This window comes from Lactuca virosa, chromosome 3 (assembly GCF_052849685.1).
Source record: "Lactuca virosa cultivar CGN04683 chromosome 3, Lactuca_virosa_CGN04683_v6, whole genome shotgun sequence".
In the NCBI taxonomy this organism is placed as follows: Eukaryota; Viridiplantae; Streptophyta; class Magnoliopsida; order Asterales; family Asteraceae; genus Lactuca; species Lactuca virosa.
The window spans coordinates 354042740-354062583 of NC_136428.1; positions in this window are offsets into that span (position 1 = coordinate 354042740).

The window sequence follows — 19844 nt, forward strand, 5'->3', positions numbered from 1 at the left end:
ATGCAAGATTTAATCCTAAGCCTTGGGAAGATAAGGAGTGGCCGAAACACGGGACCAAAGGGTTCCTTATATAGTTGAGGAAACTTGGTGCCAAAGCTAGGGTTTAAGGGATAAGCCCTAGATCTCTTTGCTTGTAGATTAAGCAGCCCAAACCCCTTATGCAAGGGCCTTGGACGAAATCTCTTAGGCTTGCCCTAGATATTTTCGTCCACCTCATTCAATGAGGTTCTAGAGCCTTCCTTTCTTAACTATCAATAAATAACCAAACAATCATTGTACTTCCAGTTAATCCCAAAATTAATTCCAATTAATTTATGATTAATTATTAATTAAATAATATGATTTCTAATTAATATATTGATTTTATATCACATTAATAAACCATTTATTTAATTTATTATTCACATAATAAATTAATCTCTTTCTCCAAAAATCATCCTGTCCAATTGCTAGGTTTGAGGGCAACCCAAAAGGATTGTGCTACTATCAATTCAAGTATATACCAATTTTATTTATGGGCTTAGACACCTAATCCAGAAGTCTCCCACTTGGATAAGCTTATAACTACAATTTCCAGTATAACTTCTGAATCGATCAGTAAATTATAGCTTCCAAAAGTCGCTGTCGAACTCTGACCCAATCAATTACGTGTCCTAAGATAAGTGATCATATAATCCTCCGTCTGAAAGATATCATTCGAACACAAGACATGGAATAGAATCAATCTCATTGTCCAAGACTTTGTTTCCCGATTTCTAATTTGTAATGACATAGAACTTCTAATTGAACACATCGATTTAGTCCAAAGATATCGCTTTTCCCGTTACGGCAAAAGGAATGAATAAACTTTGACTTATATGCTTGCACCATTTACTCATCAAATAATGCATGACAATACATTTTAGAACATGAAGTTACTGATGCGTTTACATATTATCAATGCACAACCGACTTGTAAACTACAACTTATATATCTCTATTGCAAGATCATAAGATATTATCATCTCAGAATTACTCATGAGTAATTCCATGATGTAGTTCTCTGAGCATGGGTTAATCCAATACTTAAATCTTCATTTCTATGTACTCAAAAAGGTTTTCAAAATAAATAAAGGAGGATGCAGGGCATACGATCTGCCGGAGCCAGCAAGTAAACCCCAAAATACCATACGAGTTATCTGATTATGTGATATGATAGAACAGCATGTTAGTGCTAGGATATGGATCTTCAGGAATTGCATGATATAATTGCCTGATTACATGATGCCTGCTAGCCTAGGGTTTCCTTTATATGAGATTGACATCATTACTGTAGTTGCTTAGTGTATACATCATAGTTGTACATAATTAAGATCTTATAGCCTGAGAATGTTTGATTTGGCCTTATGTTCTGCTCTTGTTTGATTGGGAGCTTAGGGTAGGATTGGATATTCGAAAGTCTATAGGGTCCAACGTTATGTATGGCTAGCGTACACTAGTGCTGCAGGATTGGTGGAAGTTTCATGGATAGGAGGGTTGAGTGAGGCCGGGAGGCCAGTTATCAGATGTATATCTTTCCTCTATGGTGGGGGTCGAGCGCTCGCCACGTTGTGAATTCCGCTAGGGCATTGTAATGATGCTTGAGACAAATATGGGTAGGTGTGGAAGGTAGTATGGGCCCGTACTACTGAAAGCACAGGACCCATACGCGTTTCAAGTAAGTCACAATCCCTAGGGTTAGTAGGGAGTTTGTTCCTAGTGATTTATATGGATTATCTGATATCTTGTGGTATGTTTCAGAATGGTGATGACGAGGCGCTTCGTGGCTGGATCCGGTTCGGGATCAGCATCAGGGGACAGAGGCCAGGAGGGGCCGACAGCACCTGAGCCGGTGGTGCAGATGGGTACAGAGGAGTTGGATGCCAGGATTCGAGAGATCCTGCATGATGAGGTTGCTGCTGCATTCCGGGCTCAGTTACCGGAGATGTTCGGGTCGATTAAGACCGCCATGGTGGAGTATTTTGATGAGCGCTATGCAGCCCTTGTAGAGACAGCCGTCGCAGCAGCTGCATCAGCTGTATCAGCGGCAGGAGGAGGAGTTGGTAGAGGTTTTCAGTACATGGATTTCAGACGTGGAGGCGTGTTTCTTCACCTGCTCGTGTCCTGCTGACCAGAAGGTCAGGTGTGCTCTGAACCTTCTTAGGTCTGGGGCCAAGGACTGGTGGAGACTTGCGACTGGGTCGTACACTGATGATCAGAGAGCTGATGTTACTTGGGAGCAGTTCATGGATATGTTCCGCGCCCGTTACATTCCACGGGTTGAGCGGGAGCGATTGGCACATGAGTTTCTGAGTTTGAGACAGGATGGGGAATCGGTGACAGAGATCACCCGGATGTTCACTGAGAGGGCGATGTTTTGCCCGGAGTTTGCTTCAGAGCAGGCTCAGATGACCCGCTATCTGAGCATGCTCAAGACGGATATCCGTCAGTTTATGTCTACCCAGCGATGTGATACTCTTCTAGATTTGCAGGAGGCCGGCAGACGGCGGGAGTTGGAGATTGAGCAACAGTTGAGAGAACAGCGGCCGGCCCCGGCACATTCTCAGCCGGTGCCGAAGCGGTCTAAGACCGCTGATACTAGGACCGGGGGTCAGCAGAGCCGCACTTGTGGGAAGTGTGGCAAGGGTCATTCTGGTGTGTGTCGAGCTAGCAGTGGGTGCCACAGGTGTAGCAAGGAGGGGAACTATGCGAAGGAGTGTCGCCAGGCCGTTTCGATACCGAGTATGAAGTTATGTTACCATTATGATCAGGTTGACCATTTGAAGGCGAACTGCCCGTTCCTCGCCGCCAAACCGACGCAGGCTCCAGCACCGGCTACTTTGAGGGTCACGGATGGGAGACCAGTCAGGGCAGAGCCTCCGAAGGCTCAGGGTCGTGCCTTCCGACTTACAGCGGAGGAGGCTAGAGCAGCACCAGATGTGGTTGCTGGTATGTTTCTATCCTTTATCTCGTTTCCTATATCTGTTGTATGCTTATCTGTTGTACATGTGGTTAGGTACGTTTTTAGTGAACTTCTTGCCTGCTTTGGTCTTATTTGACTCGGGGGCGAGTCGGTCCTTCGTATCTCAGTCGTTTAGTAGGGAGTTCAGTGCGCATGTGGGCGAGCTAGAGTGTCCGTTGCGAGTGTCTATCGCCAACGAGCATGGGGTTTCTGCTTTTTCAATTTATAGAGGGTGTGACTTGGAGATTTTCGGGGTATCCTTTCCGATAGATTTGATTCCGATTCCCATGGGGGAGGTGTGCATGATTGTGGGCATGGATTGGTTCAGTCGGTTCGGTGCTATGATTGATTGCGAGGGCCAGCGAGTGGTAGTTCGAACCCCAAGAGGGGGAGAACTGATTGTATATGGCGAGGGCACCAGAGTGGAATCAGGGTTTTGTTCAGCTGCCAGGGCTCGGCAGTACATTCAGCACGGGTGTGCGGGTTTTCTAGCGTATGTGGTAGATACGCGGGTCAGGGATCAGATTTCGGTTTCCGATGTACCGGTGGTCAGGGAGTTCGTAGATGTGTTTCCGGAGGAGTTGCCAGGGATACCTCCGAAGAGGCAGGTCGAGTTCAGGATCGACCTGGTGCCAGGTGCGGCCCCTATTGCTAAGGCGCCATACCGATTGGCACCACCAGAGATGCAGGAGCTGTCGTCGCAGCTACAGGAACTACTGGGCAAGCAGTTCATTCGACCTATCAGTTCTCCATGGGGAGCACCGATACTTTTTGTATGGAAGAAGGACGGTTCGCACCGGATGTGTATTGATTACCGGGAGTTGAATAAGTTGACGGTGAAGAACCGTTACCCACTCCCGAGGATAGACGATCTCTTCGATCAGTTGCAGGGCGCATCTTGGTTTTCCAAGATAGACTTGAGGTCTGGGTATCATCAGGTCAGGGTCAGAGAGGAGGACGTGGAGAAGACCGCGTTTCGAACTCGTTATGGACATTACGAGTTCATGGTAATGCCGTTTGGGCTCACCAACGCGCCATCAGTGTTCATGGACCTGATGATTCGGGTCTCCAGACCGATGCTTGATCGCTCGGTCATAGTGTTTATAGATGATATCTTGGTGTATTCCAAGACCCGAGAGCAGCATGAGGAGCATCTGAGAGACCTGTTGAGAGTTTTGAGACGAGAACGGCTGTACGCCAAGTTCTCGAAGTGTGAGTTTTGGTTACGAGAGGTCCATTTTCTCGGACATCTCGTTAACCAGGAGGGGATTTTGGTCGATCCGGCCAAAATCGAGGCGGTTATGCAGTGGGAGATTCCGAAATCTCCCTCAGATATTAGGAGCTTTCTGGGATTGGCAGGGTGCTACCGGAGGTTCATACGGGATTTCTCCCAGATTGCAGTACCCCTCACTCGTTTGACGAGGAAGGGGGTGGATTTCCGATGGGGTCCCGAGCAGCAGAGGGCGTTTGAGACCCTCCGCCAGCGTTTGTGTGAGGCACCAGTATTGACACTCTTGGAGGGAGTTGAGGATTTTGTGGTGTTCTGTGATGCATCCATCACAGGTTTAGGGGTGGTCCTCATGTAGAGAGGACGAGTGATAGCCTACGCATCACGGCAGCTGAAGCCGCATGAGACGAGATACCCTACGCATGACTTGGAGCTGGGGGCGGTGGTGTTCGCCCTCAAGATATGGAGACATTACCTCTATGGGGTCTGTTATACCATTTACACGGATCATAAGAGCTTGAGACATATCATGGATAAGCCGAACCTGAACATGAGGCAGCGCAGGTGGCTGGATGTAGTCAAAGACTACGATTGCGAGATCCTTTACCACCCTGGTAAAACGAATGCGGTTGCGGATGCTTTGAGCCGCAAATCGGCTGGGTCTTCCACACCCGCGGTATGTATGAGGATAGCGGTGGATTCTCTGCTTGTGAGTTTGATCAGAGATGCCCAGGTAGAGGGCATGCAACCGGAGAATTGGAAGCTGGAGAGGATCAAGGGTGAGAATACCCGGTCCGTACAGGATAGTCGGGGACTATTGACCCGATGCGGTCGGGTGTGGGTTCCGATGTCTGGTGGGGTTAGGCAGACGGTTATGGAGGAGGCTCATAAGTCTCATTTCTCTATTCACTCGGGGGCCACCAAGATGTACCGGGATTTGAGTTTGAGCTATTGGTGGCCGTGCATGAAGCGAGAGATCGCTTGGTACGTCGAGAGGTGCTTGACCTGTAGGATGGTCAAGGCCGAGCATCAAAGGCCGCATGGAAAGTTGCAGCCCCTAGAGATTCCCATGTGGAAATGGGAACATATCACGATGGATTTTATTACCAAGTTGCCGAGGACGACAAAGGGGTTTGATGCTATATGGGTCATCGTGGATCGATTGACCAAGAGCGCCCACTTCTTGGCTATACGGGAGAGCTCATCGGCCGAGAAATTGGCCGAATTGTACGTTCGCGAGATCGTGTCTCGCCATGGGGTTCCTGTCTCCATTGTCTCTGATCGGGATGTCAGGTTTACCTCCCGCTTCTGGCAAAAGTTTCATGAGGAGCTGGGCACGCGGTTGCACTTCAGTATAGCATTCCACCCACAGACAGACGACCAGAGCGAACGGACAATTCAGACCCTCGAGGACATGTTGAGGGCGTACGTCATTGATTTCGGTGGAAGTTGGGATTCTCACCTACCGCTTGCGGAGTTTTCCTACAACAACAACTATCATTCTAGCCTTGGCGCCCCGCCATTCGAGCTGTTGTACGGGCGGAGATGTCGCACCCTGGTCTGTTGGGGTGAAGTTGGACACAGGGTGATGGGTAGTACGGAGGTAGTCTTGCAGACTACCGAAAAGATCCAGCAGGTTAGACAGCGTTTGCAGACCGCTCAGAGTCGGCAGAAGAGTTATGCCGACAGACGCCGATCTGAGTGGAATTTCAGGTGGGTGACATGGTACTCCTGAAGGTCTCGCCCTGGAAAGGCGTGATTCGCTTCAGGAAGAGGGGAAAATTGGGTCCCCGATATATTGGGCCGTTCAGGATCATTGCCAGGGTTGGCAAGGTGGCTTACAGGCTAGAGCTGCCGGAGGAGCTTAGTCGGATACACAACACTTTCCACGTTTCGCAGCTGTGAAAGTGCATCATGGACCTGTTGGATTAATGTCTAAGTCCATAACTATAATTGGTAATACTTGACCCGACCCGGCATGGTCCATTTGGGTTGCATGGCATCATGCATTTGGATAGACTATAATGAGAGAAATAACACTTAAGGTTGGTTAATATATTATAAGTTCTAATATATTAATAAGGTTATTTAATTAGTATTGATCAAGAATTAATTTGGAATTAATTAAGTGATCAAAAGGAGACTAATTAAATATATGGGTTGATTGTGTAAATCATTCATTCTTATATATGTGGGCTTGTGATCCAAGATTCCTTATGTTGGACTAAGTCCATGGGGTGACCCATGGATACTCCATGGAGGTTAAAATCCATGGAGCATAAGGAATGGGTAAAGTTATGAGTGACATGGTGTAACCCTAATAGCCACCATATAAAAGAATCCCATGGCTCAAGAAATCGTGCACTAATGTGTGAATATGAGGGCTAGACGATTTCAAGGAGTGTTCCATTTCTCTCAAGTCATTCCATGTGCATTTGGTGTTGTGTGAACCATTTGAGGTGTCACACTTGGGGCACTAGGCACTCAAGCTTCATGGAGACAAGCTACATCAAACAAAGGTATGTATTCTATCCATTTGATTACCCAAGTATCAAGTATTGTATGCTAGATAGGGTAATACCTTGGAAAGTTCATAATTGCATGTATAATAGAGAAAACATAGATCCAAGGTATTTAGGGTTGCATGTACACTTAGGAGTGTTAGAATGCTCAAAACCCATCAGGACCTGGAGGCAGTAGTATCGCTGGATGATATTCAGGTCGATGAGCGCCTGAACTATGTGGAGAGACCAGTGGCCATTTTGGAGAAGAAGAGGAAGATTCTGAGGAATAAGGAGATACCTTTGGTGAAAGTATAGTGGGAGCATCGAAGGGGGTCCGAGTGGACGTGGGAGACGGAGGGCGAAATGCGGGAGCATTACCCGGAGTTATTCGCTGCAGCAGACTTTGAGGACGAAGTCTAGTTCAAGTGGGGGAGAATTGTAACGCCCCGATTCCAGGTATGGATTTAAATAAAAGGTTAATTGGTTTAATGTCCTACTCGACGAGTTGGTTGCCCTACTCGTCGAGTAGCAGCGGGGTTGGAACGCGTATTTAGTGACCTACTCGACGAGTCCACTAAGGTTGACTCGACGAGTAGGAGCTGGCAGATGAAACCCTAAATCCCGGGGTTTTGCACCCTATTTAAGGAATGATAAGCCTCCTTTGGCCTCTTTGCAGTCATTTGAGAGCTCAGAAAACCCTAATACGTGTGTGTGTGTGCCCATTGTGTGTTTGAAGCTTGAAGAGAGGATCCTTGGAAGAGGAAAGCTTAGAAGAGAAGGAGATTGGAGCAAGTAGAGTGTGGGAATCAACTCTTATCTCAGTTATCATCTTCTGGAGGTAACCAAATCGCCTTTTCTTTGTGAATCTCTTCTATTGGTTGAGTTTTAGGGTTTTTGATGAGATATTAAGTTGGAAAGATGAGCTATGGGCTAGATCTGAGGTTGTAACTTCAGATCTGGACCCTCCTTGGATTCTATAAGCATAAAGTCTCAGTTTTGGTCATGATTAAGGTCCCTCTTGAGCATGAAGTTCCATTAAGAACTTAAAATAGGCATTTAGAGCCTTTATAGCCATGCATGCACGTAAAGTTTGCAAATTTACGTGATAAGCATGCCCTAGAAGCTTGGATCTGTGATTCGGAGCCGCTGCATGGCTCAAAACAAGTCTGTATGGAAAAAGGACTGAATGGACTCGACGAGTCGCAAGGTTCACTCGACGAGTCACATGAAGATGGCCGTGGTCTCGACGAGTTGAATGAACAACTCGGCGAGTCCGATGAAGATTACCATAAAACTCGGCGAGTTGAAGAACAACTCGACGAGTCGGATGAGTTTTACCCAAGTTATGAATGTGTGTGTGTCCGTTGTGTGCAAAAAGGAAAACTAGACGGGTAGCCTTAGAGTGGGTCGAGAATAGGGGAAACTCGACGAGTCACCTCGATGACTCGACGAGTGGGATAGTGCTTCAAGGAACTCGACGAGTAGCTGAGGGTACTCGGCGAGTAAGGTCAACATGGACTGTTGACCTTGACTGAGGACTTTGACTTTGACCAGGGGTTGACTAGTGGGTTATGGAGTACCTTATAAGGTTAAGGACTTATGAGTATATTGTGCTATGGTATTAGGTGGTGGAGCCTGTGCCGAGTGATTCGAGAGTTGGGTTTTATCTTCCGGGTCGACATTTGCGAGGTGAGTTATCCTCACTATACTAAGGGGTCTAAGGCACCAAGGCCGGCCCAGTGGATATGTTATCCTAGCAGTGTTAGATGTTAGGTATGAGTTAGTGTTGCATGCTAGTGGTTATGCCAGTTAGGTAGATCTGTAGGACTACCTGTGATGTTATATGATTATTGTATGCTCAGTGGTTATGTTATGTTATGTGATTGTTATATGGGATGGGTTGAGGTTGTACTGCTTCGTGCGGTAGCCAACAAACCCTGGGAGCATTCCAGTTACGGGCCAAGGGAGACTCATACTATGGGCTCGGGAGCATTCCAGTTACGGGCTAAGGGAGACTCGTACTGTGGGCTCGGGAGCATTCCAGTTACGGGCTAAGGGAGACTCGTACTGTGGGCTCGGGAGCATTCCAGTTATGGGCTGAGGGAGACTCGTACTGTGGGCTCGGGGGTATTATAGTCTGTAGGGCTGTGGACCCGTTATGTGCTGTTCTGTTCAGTTTTGCTATGATATGTTATTGCTGACATGGTTATGTGGACTGTATGTGTATCAGTATTTTGGGGGTAACTCACTAAGCTTTCGGGCTTACAGTTTCAGTTTATTGTTTTAGGTACATCAGGGGATCGTGGCAAGGCGAAGGCATGATCGTACATCTCCTCCTGTTATGTTTATGTTTCTGGGAGTACTCTGATAGAATGTATTTTGAAAACAAAGTTGTAATGTTTTGATGAACTTGACATGTTTTGAAAGTTTAAATTTGTTCGAAATTTTTGGGTGTTACAAGTTGGTATCAGAGCAATATCATTGCTATGTCTAAAACTCTTTAGACAATCTACAATTCCATTCATGACAGTCTTAATTCACTACTTACTTCCAAAAGTATGATCGACTGTGGAATTTGAATAATCATATTATTCTGGAAGTAAAACATGCAAAAAATGAAATACAAAAATAAACAATTGACAAAAGGTAGTAAACAAAATCATAAATAATTCTCTATTATTCAATCACTAAAAGTCAATTACATTTACTTTGTTACAAGTTTCAAACTAGCTATCTAACTACTAAAACTAATATCATCTCTCAGACCAATGCTCCTGCATGTTGAATGTGTTTAGCCCTAGTTAGACCCTTTGTAAGTGGATCTGCAAGGATTCTCTTCAGATGATATTCTCTTCACAATGATATGCCTTTCTTCCACTCTATGTCTGATGAAATGGTACTTTTTGTCAACATATGTTGATCTTCCATGATCTCTTGGTTCCTTTGTCAAGTAACCACCCCTTCATTATCACATAAAAGTTCCATTGACTCCTTAATGGTTGGAACAACTCCAAGATCACCGATGAAGTTCTTCAACCAAATTGCTTCCTTCAATGCTTCACTTGCCGCTATGTACTATGATTCACATGTAGAATTAGCCACCGTCTCTTGCTTGGAACTTTTCCAAGTAACAACTTCTCCATTTAAAGCAAACACCCAGCCAGAATGAGAACAAAAGTTGTCTCTATCTTTCTCATAGCTGACATCACTATACCCAGTTACTCTCAATGTATCACTGTCACCAAGTGGCACAACTGGAAATTTTCAAGTCTAGAAACCAAGCGAAAGGAGTCCCTTACATGTAATATTCGTATCTATGCTAATATTATATGTTGGTACTGTAATGTTTTTGAGAATTATATTACCCTAAAGTGTCCTAAGTTGATTAAAACACTAAGAAGTTTAAGTTATGTCAAAAATGATCACATAAACAAGCATATTGAGAATCCTACACACCTACACCACGAATTCTTCCCTAGAAACACACTTTGACCGTGAACTACCCTTTAGGGATCATATTGGCCGTGAACACACTCCAAGAGCCACATTGGCCGTGAACTACACACCTATATATTATAAGTTCTAATATATTAATAAGGTTATTTAATTAGTATTAATCAAGAATTAATTTGGAATTAATTAAGTGATCAAAAGGAGACTAATTAAATATATGGGTTGATTGTGTAAATCATTCATTCTTACATATGTGGGCTTGTGATCCAAGATTCCTTATGTTGGACTAAGTCCATGGGGTGACCCATGGATACTCCATGGAGGTTAAAATCCATGGAGCATAAGGAATGGGTAAAGTTATGAGTGACATGGTGTAACCCTAATAGCCACCATATAAAAGAATCCCATGGCTCAAGAAATCGTGCACTAATGTGTGAATATGAGGGCTAGACGATTTCAAGGAGTGTTCCATTTCTCTCAAGTCATTCCATGTGCATTTGGTGTTGTGTGAACCATTTGAGGTGTCACACTTGGGGCACTAGGCACTCAAGCTTCATGGAGACAAGCTACATCAAACAAAGGTATGTGTTCTATCCATTTGATTACCCAAGTATCAAGTATTGTATGCTAGATAGGGTAATACCTTGGAAAGTTCATAATTGCATGGATAATAGAGAAAACATAGATCCAAGGTATTTAGGGTTGCATGTATACTTAGGAGTGTTAGAATGCTCAAAACCCATCAGTGGTATCAGAGACTAGGCTTGTTTTCTTGTTATACTTGCAAAATTGGCTGAAAAATCGAGTTTTTATGCTGTCTGCTCAGCAGACTCGCCGAGTCCACTGATGGACTCGCCGAGTCCAAGACAAAAAGCATCCAAATCGCCGAGTTGGTTCGTGCACTCGACGAGTTGGACCCCCAGACAGCATATATTCGATTGTTTTGGCTGGAATTGGACTAGGAACATTACCCTAAGATGTTTTTGGACTTATAAACTTGTTTTTGATGTGGTAATGTTCATGCTAATCCAATTTCAAAGATAATTGTCAATAGATTCATGTTTTGTATTAGTTTAAGGTTTAGACTAATTACATGAAAAAGTTTGATTTGAATTATCTTGTTCTTATGAGTTGCTTAGATTAATAGGAAGTTATGTGAAATTGTTGTTTTCAATCCAAATTAATCTAAGAGTTGATTCTAAAATGTGTTTTTTGTAACTTGTCCTCAAGTTATATGAAAAGTCACATTTAAGTTTCATAAAACTCATAAAAGTTGGCAATGGTTACAAAAAATGAAGAGTCTTGTCCACAAGTTATGGAGGTTCAAGAGTCACTTCATTAAGTAATAAAATGTATAACCTTAATTAATTCCATATGTTACAAAATAAAGAAAAGTTACATTCTTTTATTAGTTAAAGTCTTCCATAACTTGTCCTCAAGTTATGGAACTTGAAGAGTTTTTTTTAATTAAAACTACTTTAAATACATAAGTTATGGAATTAATTAGTTTTGAATAGTTTCAAAACTTGCCCTCAAGTTTTGGAATTGGAAAAGTTTTCACTTATGAATACTATAATTCCAAGTTAGCCCTTAGAATTTTAAAAGTTAAAATTCAACCCTTATACTTTATAATATTATAAGTTAATAATATTTATATATATGTATAAGAGTAAAGTCAGTCTTACCGTTAGTAGGCCTCATTCACGAAGCTGTTCTATAAGGGGGGTATAAGGTTACTGCCTATTAAATGGCAGTTTAATGGGTGTCCACTCTCACCCACCGCTTCCTTGACCGGTGGAGGGTCGTTAGCCGAACGGGTAGGACAAGGACTAGAATTCTCCCTTCATTAAAAGTATTAATGATAAATACTAAGTAACTAAACTCTTATTAATACCCAATCTTAGTTACTTAGGAAAATGTGAATTTGGTGCTAACCCATGAAATTACACTTTGCACTTTGTTTAAGTCGTTAGTGGAGCGTGTGTGGTTAACCGGCTCACTAACCTGGACTTAACAAGGTAGGCAAAGGGTAACTTAATATTTATCATAGTATCGGTGGAGCGTGTGTGGTTAACCGGCACATCGATTAAGGGGTAAATAATTAAGGGTACCAAGTATATTTGCATGGTTACTTCACACCTTGTTTTGTGATCCTCGGCATCCCAGTCACAAAACCTGAAGGGCACACTCGAGATTGAAACATGCCATTGAACAGTTCAATGAATCTCAAAAGAATCTAGGAGTTTCAAAAACCAATTAAAACCTAATAATACATTTCGTTTATCTTGGTGGAAATTGGTGAATCATCATTCACCTACCTTCAAATATTTTATAGCTTGGATTACGGCATCCCTCTTTCGAGTTATAAAATAGTTTGTAGGGTCCTAGCCTTAATATTTCATATTGGGTGTTATATTAAGGACTTTTAATCAACTATCTTGAATATCTCCCAAAATATGTCTAGTTCAGACATCTATGATCCTCCCAAATCTCTTGGAACTTCACTTCATCCACCTCCTCCAATTGTTCTGCCTAACCCACAAGTTCAAGGTCACTCAAGCCCTAATGGCAAGCAAGGTCTATGTGTGATCACATCTTAGAGATGAAGTCACATATTGACAAGCCGGGAGAGTTGGGTGTCAAAGTCTTGAGAAAGTTGGATGTTCAATCACTTTCTAAGTCACATAGTGAGTTCCTTTGGGACTACTATGAAACAGACTATGACATGAACCTTAATGATCATATCTATTTGCTTGGTGCTGCTGAATCAACAATGATTTGGAATGATAGTAAAGCAAATTTGATTAGAAGATCAACTTCCGAAAAACTTTATGGACAGTGACAATGGTGACACTGGAAATCCAGAAAAAGAATTCTCTTCCCAATGGAAAGGGATTGGCCATAGTCAACCCGGTTGACCAAATGGTAAAGAGAAAGGCTAAGTCTGAGATAGTCCCATTACCAAAGGGTCCATATGTTTATTTTGCCGAAGGAAGGGGCGTTGATTGTAAAGCTGCCAAATTTACCTAAGGATGTTAAAGTCAATAAGTTTGACTCTACATCAGGTAGAGCCCATTATCTAACTCTGTTAAGTTCTATACTGAGATCCTCATTACATGATGTGACTGGGTCACATGTTGATGTTTTAAGAATCAAAGAATAGAGAGAAATCTTAAAGGAAGTATATGCTGATTCTGATCGCGAAGGTGGATTTCGATCGCATCAGAATTTTGAGTAGTTGCTTAAGAAGTTATGATATATTGCTAAGGAATAGATAACAATAATTTTCCATGTGGATTGTAAGGATAAGTTTTTCCGCAAAGTTTTAAAATAAAAGAAAATTGTTTAATTTTATTTATTTAAAGTATCCTTACAATGGCATTTGTGGAAAATTGTTTCTTATATGATTCCACTGACAGCAATATTGGAAAATGGATTTGATTCTTTTATTTGTGGTAGTGTCTAAATTTACCAAATCAGGAAAGTTCCTCATCGCCCAAGTTTCAATTGGACCGAAACTTGGAATCATGCAAGTTGTATAGCATGATGAATGAGAATTTTTTCATCTTTGGAAAAGTAAGACTAGTTCCTTGTTCACATGTATATGTGAGTCAAGTGAAGGACTAAGGGATCGAGTATACATTCTTATGCACGGGTCAAATCCACCACAAAAGATCGATAAGACTATTCGTCATAATTTACTAAAGCTCAGTAAATATGGTTATACTTACAAGCTTAAGTGTAATTCTAAGACATTGGAAGAGGTTCCAATGTATGGCAGAGCGAATAAGAAGAATCAAATTAGGCAGAAGGATAAAAGTTTCTCAAATCTGAAAAGATGGGAGAGTACTTTAGTATCATATCATATGATCATCTTAACGATTAAGAGACCTTATCGCAATTGATCCTCTAAGTGCATTCTGATAGCTAAGAAGAGAAGCTATGAATTGTTGAAGTGGTTAAATCAAGAAGATGAGTCATATTTCATTCCAAAACAATTCTTAGAGTCATACTCCAAGATTGTAACTTGAGTGACATGTCTTAAAGAAGGTGTAAAAACACTTGTCAAATGTAAGAGTAAAAGTTTCCTACTCTTCTACATTTGAAATTGGTAAGTTGTGATGTTTTGGATAAAACAAAGACCAACTAAGGCCAATTGTGTAAAGTGTTTGTCTTGATAAAGAATCCAAACGATCTCTTGAATATTTGGCAAGTGACTCTTATGTGTCAAGAGGATAGTGGGAGTCTTAAAGATCCTGAAAGGATAATCAAGAATAAAAACCTGTAAGTTTATCACTAGCACACGACTTGAGGTTTATAACCTATCGTGTTGACATATTCTGTGCTCATTCCAGTTAAAGTTGGCTTTGCATATGAGTTCTTAGAGTTCTCAATTGGCTGCACAACAACTTGGAAGCAATGGCAGGCCCTTGAGCTGCCAGATGGCAAGAAATTAAGATTGAGTTCAGTCCATATGAGTTTGGATTTGTCATTATCCCTGTCTTGTGACTATGGTTTTGACAATTCACATGGATAAGAACACATACACCATTAAATCTAAGTGTCACAAGGTTTCTCTCCGATTCATGAAAATGATGGTGAGGAAACACTTTCACTAAGTAGATTTTAACTAGATAGCAATTGTGATATTTGCATTCTCAAAGTCGTGTGGTTAACCGGCACACTAACCTGGACTTGTGAGAAGTGGCAAAGGTCTAAACAATTGAGACTATGATTACGACATCCCTTTTCATAGTTCTTAAATTGTTTAGACCCACCTGTGAGCTATCTAATGAAAGGTGTACGATTTTGATAAAGTCTTATCAAAGCAATCTAGTATCAGAAATCTGAACTTTGGTAAGAAAGTCAATAAAGTATTGATTTCTAGAAGTCCAGCTGATTTTTGAGTACATGTCAAAGCTAGTGGGAGCATAAGTGTTATGCTAATAATCATCATGTTAGTGGGAACATGATAATTATGATAAGTATTGCAAGTTAGCAATGTTAATTATAGAAAACAAAAGTTTCAATTCGTGAGGCTGCAGGGGTTGAAAAAGTTGTTTTGCTATAATTAAGGGAGAGGAAATTATACTTCATTTCAATTCTTAAGGTTTAGATTGTGACCTTAATCATCTTTAGTCAAGAATATATATACGAATTTCATGTTGGATTGGTTCAACTTAAGGAAATTCCATATATTGCGTTCTCAAAATTCGATTATGATTACGGCATCCCTCTTCATAGTCAAATTTAGAGAACATGGCAAATAAAATTTTTTGTAGCAAAAGACTGGTCTAGAATCATGTCTTTATGTGAGACATCATGAATCGTGTCCCATTTGCTTTGGGTACAGGATCGATTGCATGTGCTATAATATTTGTCCTTTGTAAATTTTCCAAATGCCCAGAGGCATTAAGAAGGGAAAAGGTCTAGAATTGGATATGACTAAAAGGATTAAGCAATTGTCAAGGACAATCTAAGGTTTACCAAAGATTGGTTGCTCAAGGACAGTTGGAAGTATACTGTTAATATTGGAAGGACCATATTGACATATTCTGAAAAAAGAGGCATCTCTTGTTCAGAAGTGATAGTCAAAATGAGAATATGGAGTTGTCTCCATAGGTGGAAGTTATCTGTGTAAGATTAGAAAACTTAATGCAAGAAGCATGTTCAAAGCAATGTACTTTGAATATGAGACTTAGTTTCCATGGAGTTGAACTCCATTGGAATACCTTATAATGACTGCTGACAACTCTTTGTGACTTTGTACATATTCATTACAGGAGGGTCAGTGCATATAAGTTTAAAATCTAAACAGTTTTCGATAAATGATAGGAATTTGAAATTCTCACATTTTTCGATAAGGATTTGGAAATATGAAATTAGAATCATTGAAATTATGTTCAATTGGTTTATTTCACAAAGTAAGGATCATAGAAAAACATAAAGTGCATACTTGGTGTATGGCAAAGCTATTGTTTAAGAAAAACATAGTGTACATGCTTGGAGCATGGGACAACTAGTGTTTTAATTCAAGTATAAAGTTGATAAAACCGAAACAATGAATAATGAGTAATCAGTATGGTGATAAATAAAAGTGTTTATTTATATTCGTAGGGTTTGATACCATATTTTGATTCATTTATTCTTGTGTTTCTCTTTGCATGTTTTGACTTCCAGAATAACTAAGTCGCTCTTCCTGAATGATTAAGTTATTCAAACCATCCACAGTCGGTCATATGTTGGAAGTAGATATGAATCAAGACTGTCATGAGTTGGCTTGTAGAGGTCCAAGTTGGTGGACAAACTGGTGCTATAACACTCATGAGTGCTCATAAGTTCTGAGTATTGGATTCAACCCACACTCATTTGAATCACTTCATGGATTTTATCACGAGTGATCGTGAGACGATAATATCTTATATTCTTCAAACTTAGAGATATGAGTTGTTACTATGAGTTGGTTGTACATTGATTGCACGAAAACGCATTCGGTAACTCGATGTTATAAAACGTGCCTTTATGTATGATTCAACAAGTAGTAGAACAAGCCATATGAGTCGAAGTTTATCCATTCCTTTTACCTTCGGGATAAAAGCAATATCTGTGGGCCCCTCGATGATTTAATGATGATACATGTGAGTGCTTGGCCAAGCCAGGACTGATTTGATCTGTTCAATCAGTCAGTCATCATGAATCGGAAATCGGGAAACAACAAATGGACAGAGAGAATGATTTTAATCCATGTCTCAGTCCATATGATATCTAGAATGGAGGAATATATGATCCCTTATCTAATGGACAAGTCATTGACAAAGGTCAGAGTTCATCGACAAGGTCAGAGTTCGACAGAAGCTTTTGAGAGCTACGATTGCTGATCGGTTCCTGAAGTCATACGCAATAATAGTTTTAGACTTATCCAAGTGGGAGACTGTTGGATTAATGTCTAAGTCCATAACTATAATTGGTAAGACTTGACCCGACCCGACATGGTCCATTTGGGTTGCATGGCATCATGCATTTGGATAGACTATAATGAGAGAAATAACACTTACGGTTGGTTAATATATTATAAGTTCTAATATATTAATAAGGTTATTTAATTAGTATTGATCAAGAATTAATTTGGAATTAATTAAGTGATCAAAAGGAGACTAATTAAATATATGGGTTGATTGTGTAAATCATTCATTCTTATATATGTGGGCTTGTGATCCAAGATTCCTTATGTTGGACTAAGTCCATGGGGTGACCCATGGATACTCCATGGAGGTTAAAATCCATGGAGCATAAGGAATGGGTAAAGTTATGAGTGACATGGTGTAAACCTAATAGCCACCATATAAAAGAATCCCATGGCTCAAGAGCGCCCACTTCTTGCAGCCCCTAGAGATTCCCATGTGGAAATGGGAACATATCACGATGGATTTTATTACCAAGTTGCCGAGGACGACAAAGGGGTTTGATGCTATATGGGTCATCGTGGATCGATTGACTAAGAGCGCCCACTTCTTGGCTATACGGGAGAGCTCATCGGCCGAGAAATTGGCCGAATTGTACGTTCGCGAGATCGTGTCTCGCCATGGGGTTCCTGTCTCCATTGTCTCTGATCGGGATGTCAGGTTTACCTCCCGCTTCTGGCAAAAGTTTCATGAGGAGCTGGGCACGCGGTTGCACTTCAGTACAGCATTCCACCCACAGACAGACGACCAGAGCGAACGGACAATTCAGACCCTCGAGGACATGTTGAGGGCGTACGTCATTGATTTCGGTGGAAGTTGGGATTCTCACCTACCGCTTGCGGAGTTTTCCTACAACAACAACTATCATTCTAGCCTTGGCGCCCGCCATTCGAGCTGTTGTACGGGCGGAGATGTCGCACCCCGGTCTGTTGGGGTGAAGTTGGACACAGGGTGATGGGTAGTACGGAGGTAGTCTTGCAGACTACCGAAAAGATCCAGCAGGTTAGACAGCGTTTGCAGACCGCTCAGAGTCGGCAGAAGAGTTATGCCGACAGACGCCGATCTGAGTTGGAATTTCAGGTGGGTGACATGGTACTCCTGAAGGTCTCGCCCTGGAAAGGCGTGATTCGCTTCAGGAAGAGGGGAAAATTGGGTCCCCGATATATTGGGCCGTTCAGGATCATTGCCAGGGTTGGCAAGGTGGCTTACAGGCTAGAGCTGCCGGAGGAGCTTAGTCGGATACACAACACTTTCCACGTTTCGCAGCTGTGAAAGTGCATCATGGACCTGTTGGATTAATGTCTAAGTCCATAACTATAATTGGTAATACTTGACCCGACCCGGCATGGTCCATTTGGGTTGCATGGCATCATGCATTTGGATAGACTATAATGAGAGAAATAACACTTAAGGTTGGTTAATATATTATAAGTTCTAATATATTAATAAGGTTATTTAATTAGTATTGATCAAGAATTAATTTGGAATTAATTAAGTGATCAAAAGGAGACTAATTAAATATATGGGTTGATTGTGTAAATCATTCATTCTTATATATGTGGGCTTGTGATCCAAGATTCCTTATGTTGGACTAAGTCCATGGGGTGACCCATGGATACTCCATGGAGGTTAAAATCCATGGAGCATAAGGAATGGGTAAAGTTATGAGTGACATGGTGTAACCCTAATAGCCACCATATAAAAGAATCCCATGGCTCAAGAAATCGTGCACTAATGTGTGAATATGAGGGCTAGACGATTTCAAGGAGTGTTCCATTTATCTCAAGTCATTCCATGTGCATTTGGTGTTGTGTGAACCATTTGAGGTGTCACACTTGGGGCACTAGGCACTCAAGCTTCATGGAGACAAGCTACATCAAACAAAGGTATGTATTCTATCCATTTGATTACCCAAGTATCAAGTATTGTATGCTAGATAGGGTAATACCTTGGAAAGTTCATAATTGCATGTATAATAGAGAAAACATAGATCCAAGGTATTTAGGGTTGCATGTACACTTAGGAGTGTTAGAATGCTCAAAACCCATCAGGACCTGGAGGCAGTAGTATCGCTGGATGATATTCAGGTCGATGAGCGCCTGAACTATGTGGAGAGACCAGTGGCCATTTTGGAGAAGAAGAGGAAGATTCTGAGGAATAAGGAGATACCTTTGGTGAAAGTATAGTGGGAGCATCGAAGGGGGTCCGAGTGGACGTGGGAGACGGAGGCCGAAATGCGGGAGCATTACCCGGAGTTATTCGCTGCAGCAAACTTCGAGGACGAAGTCTAGTTCAAGTGGGGGAGAATTGTAACGCCCCGATTCCAGGTATGGATTTAAATAAAAGGTTAATTGGTTTAATGTCCTACTCGACGAGTTGGTTGCCCTACTCGTCGAGTAGCAGCGGGGTTGGAACGCGTATTTAGTGACCTACTCGACGAGTCCACTAAGGTTGACTCGACGAGTAGGAGCTGGCAGATGAAACCCTAAATCCCGGGGTTTTGCACCCTATTTAAGGAATGATAAGCCTCCTTTGGCCTCATTGCAGTCATTTGAGAGCTCAGAAAACCCTAATACGTGTGTGTGTGTGCCCATTGTGTGTTTGAAGCTTGAAGAGAGGATCCTTGGAGGGGGAAAGCTTAGAGGAGAAGGAGATTGGAGCAAGTAGAGTGTGGGAATCAACTCTTATCTCAGTTATCATCTTCTGGAGGTAACCAA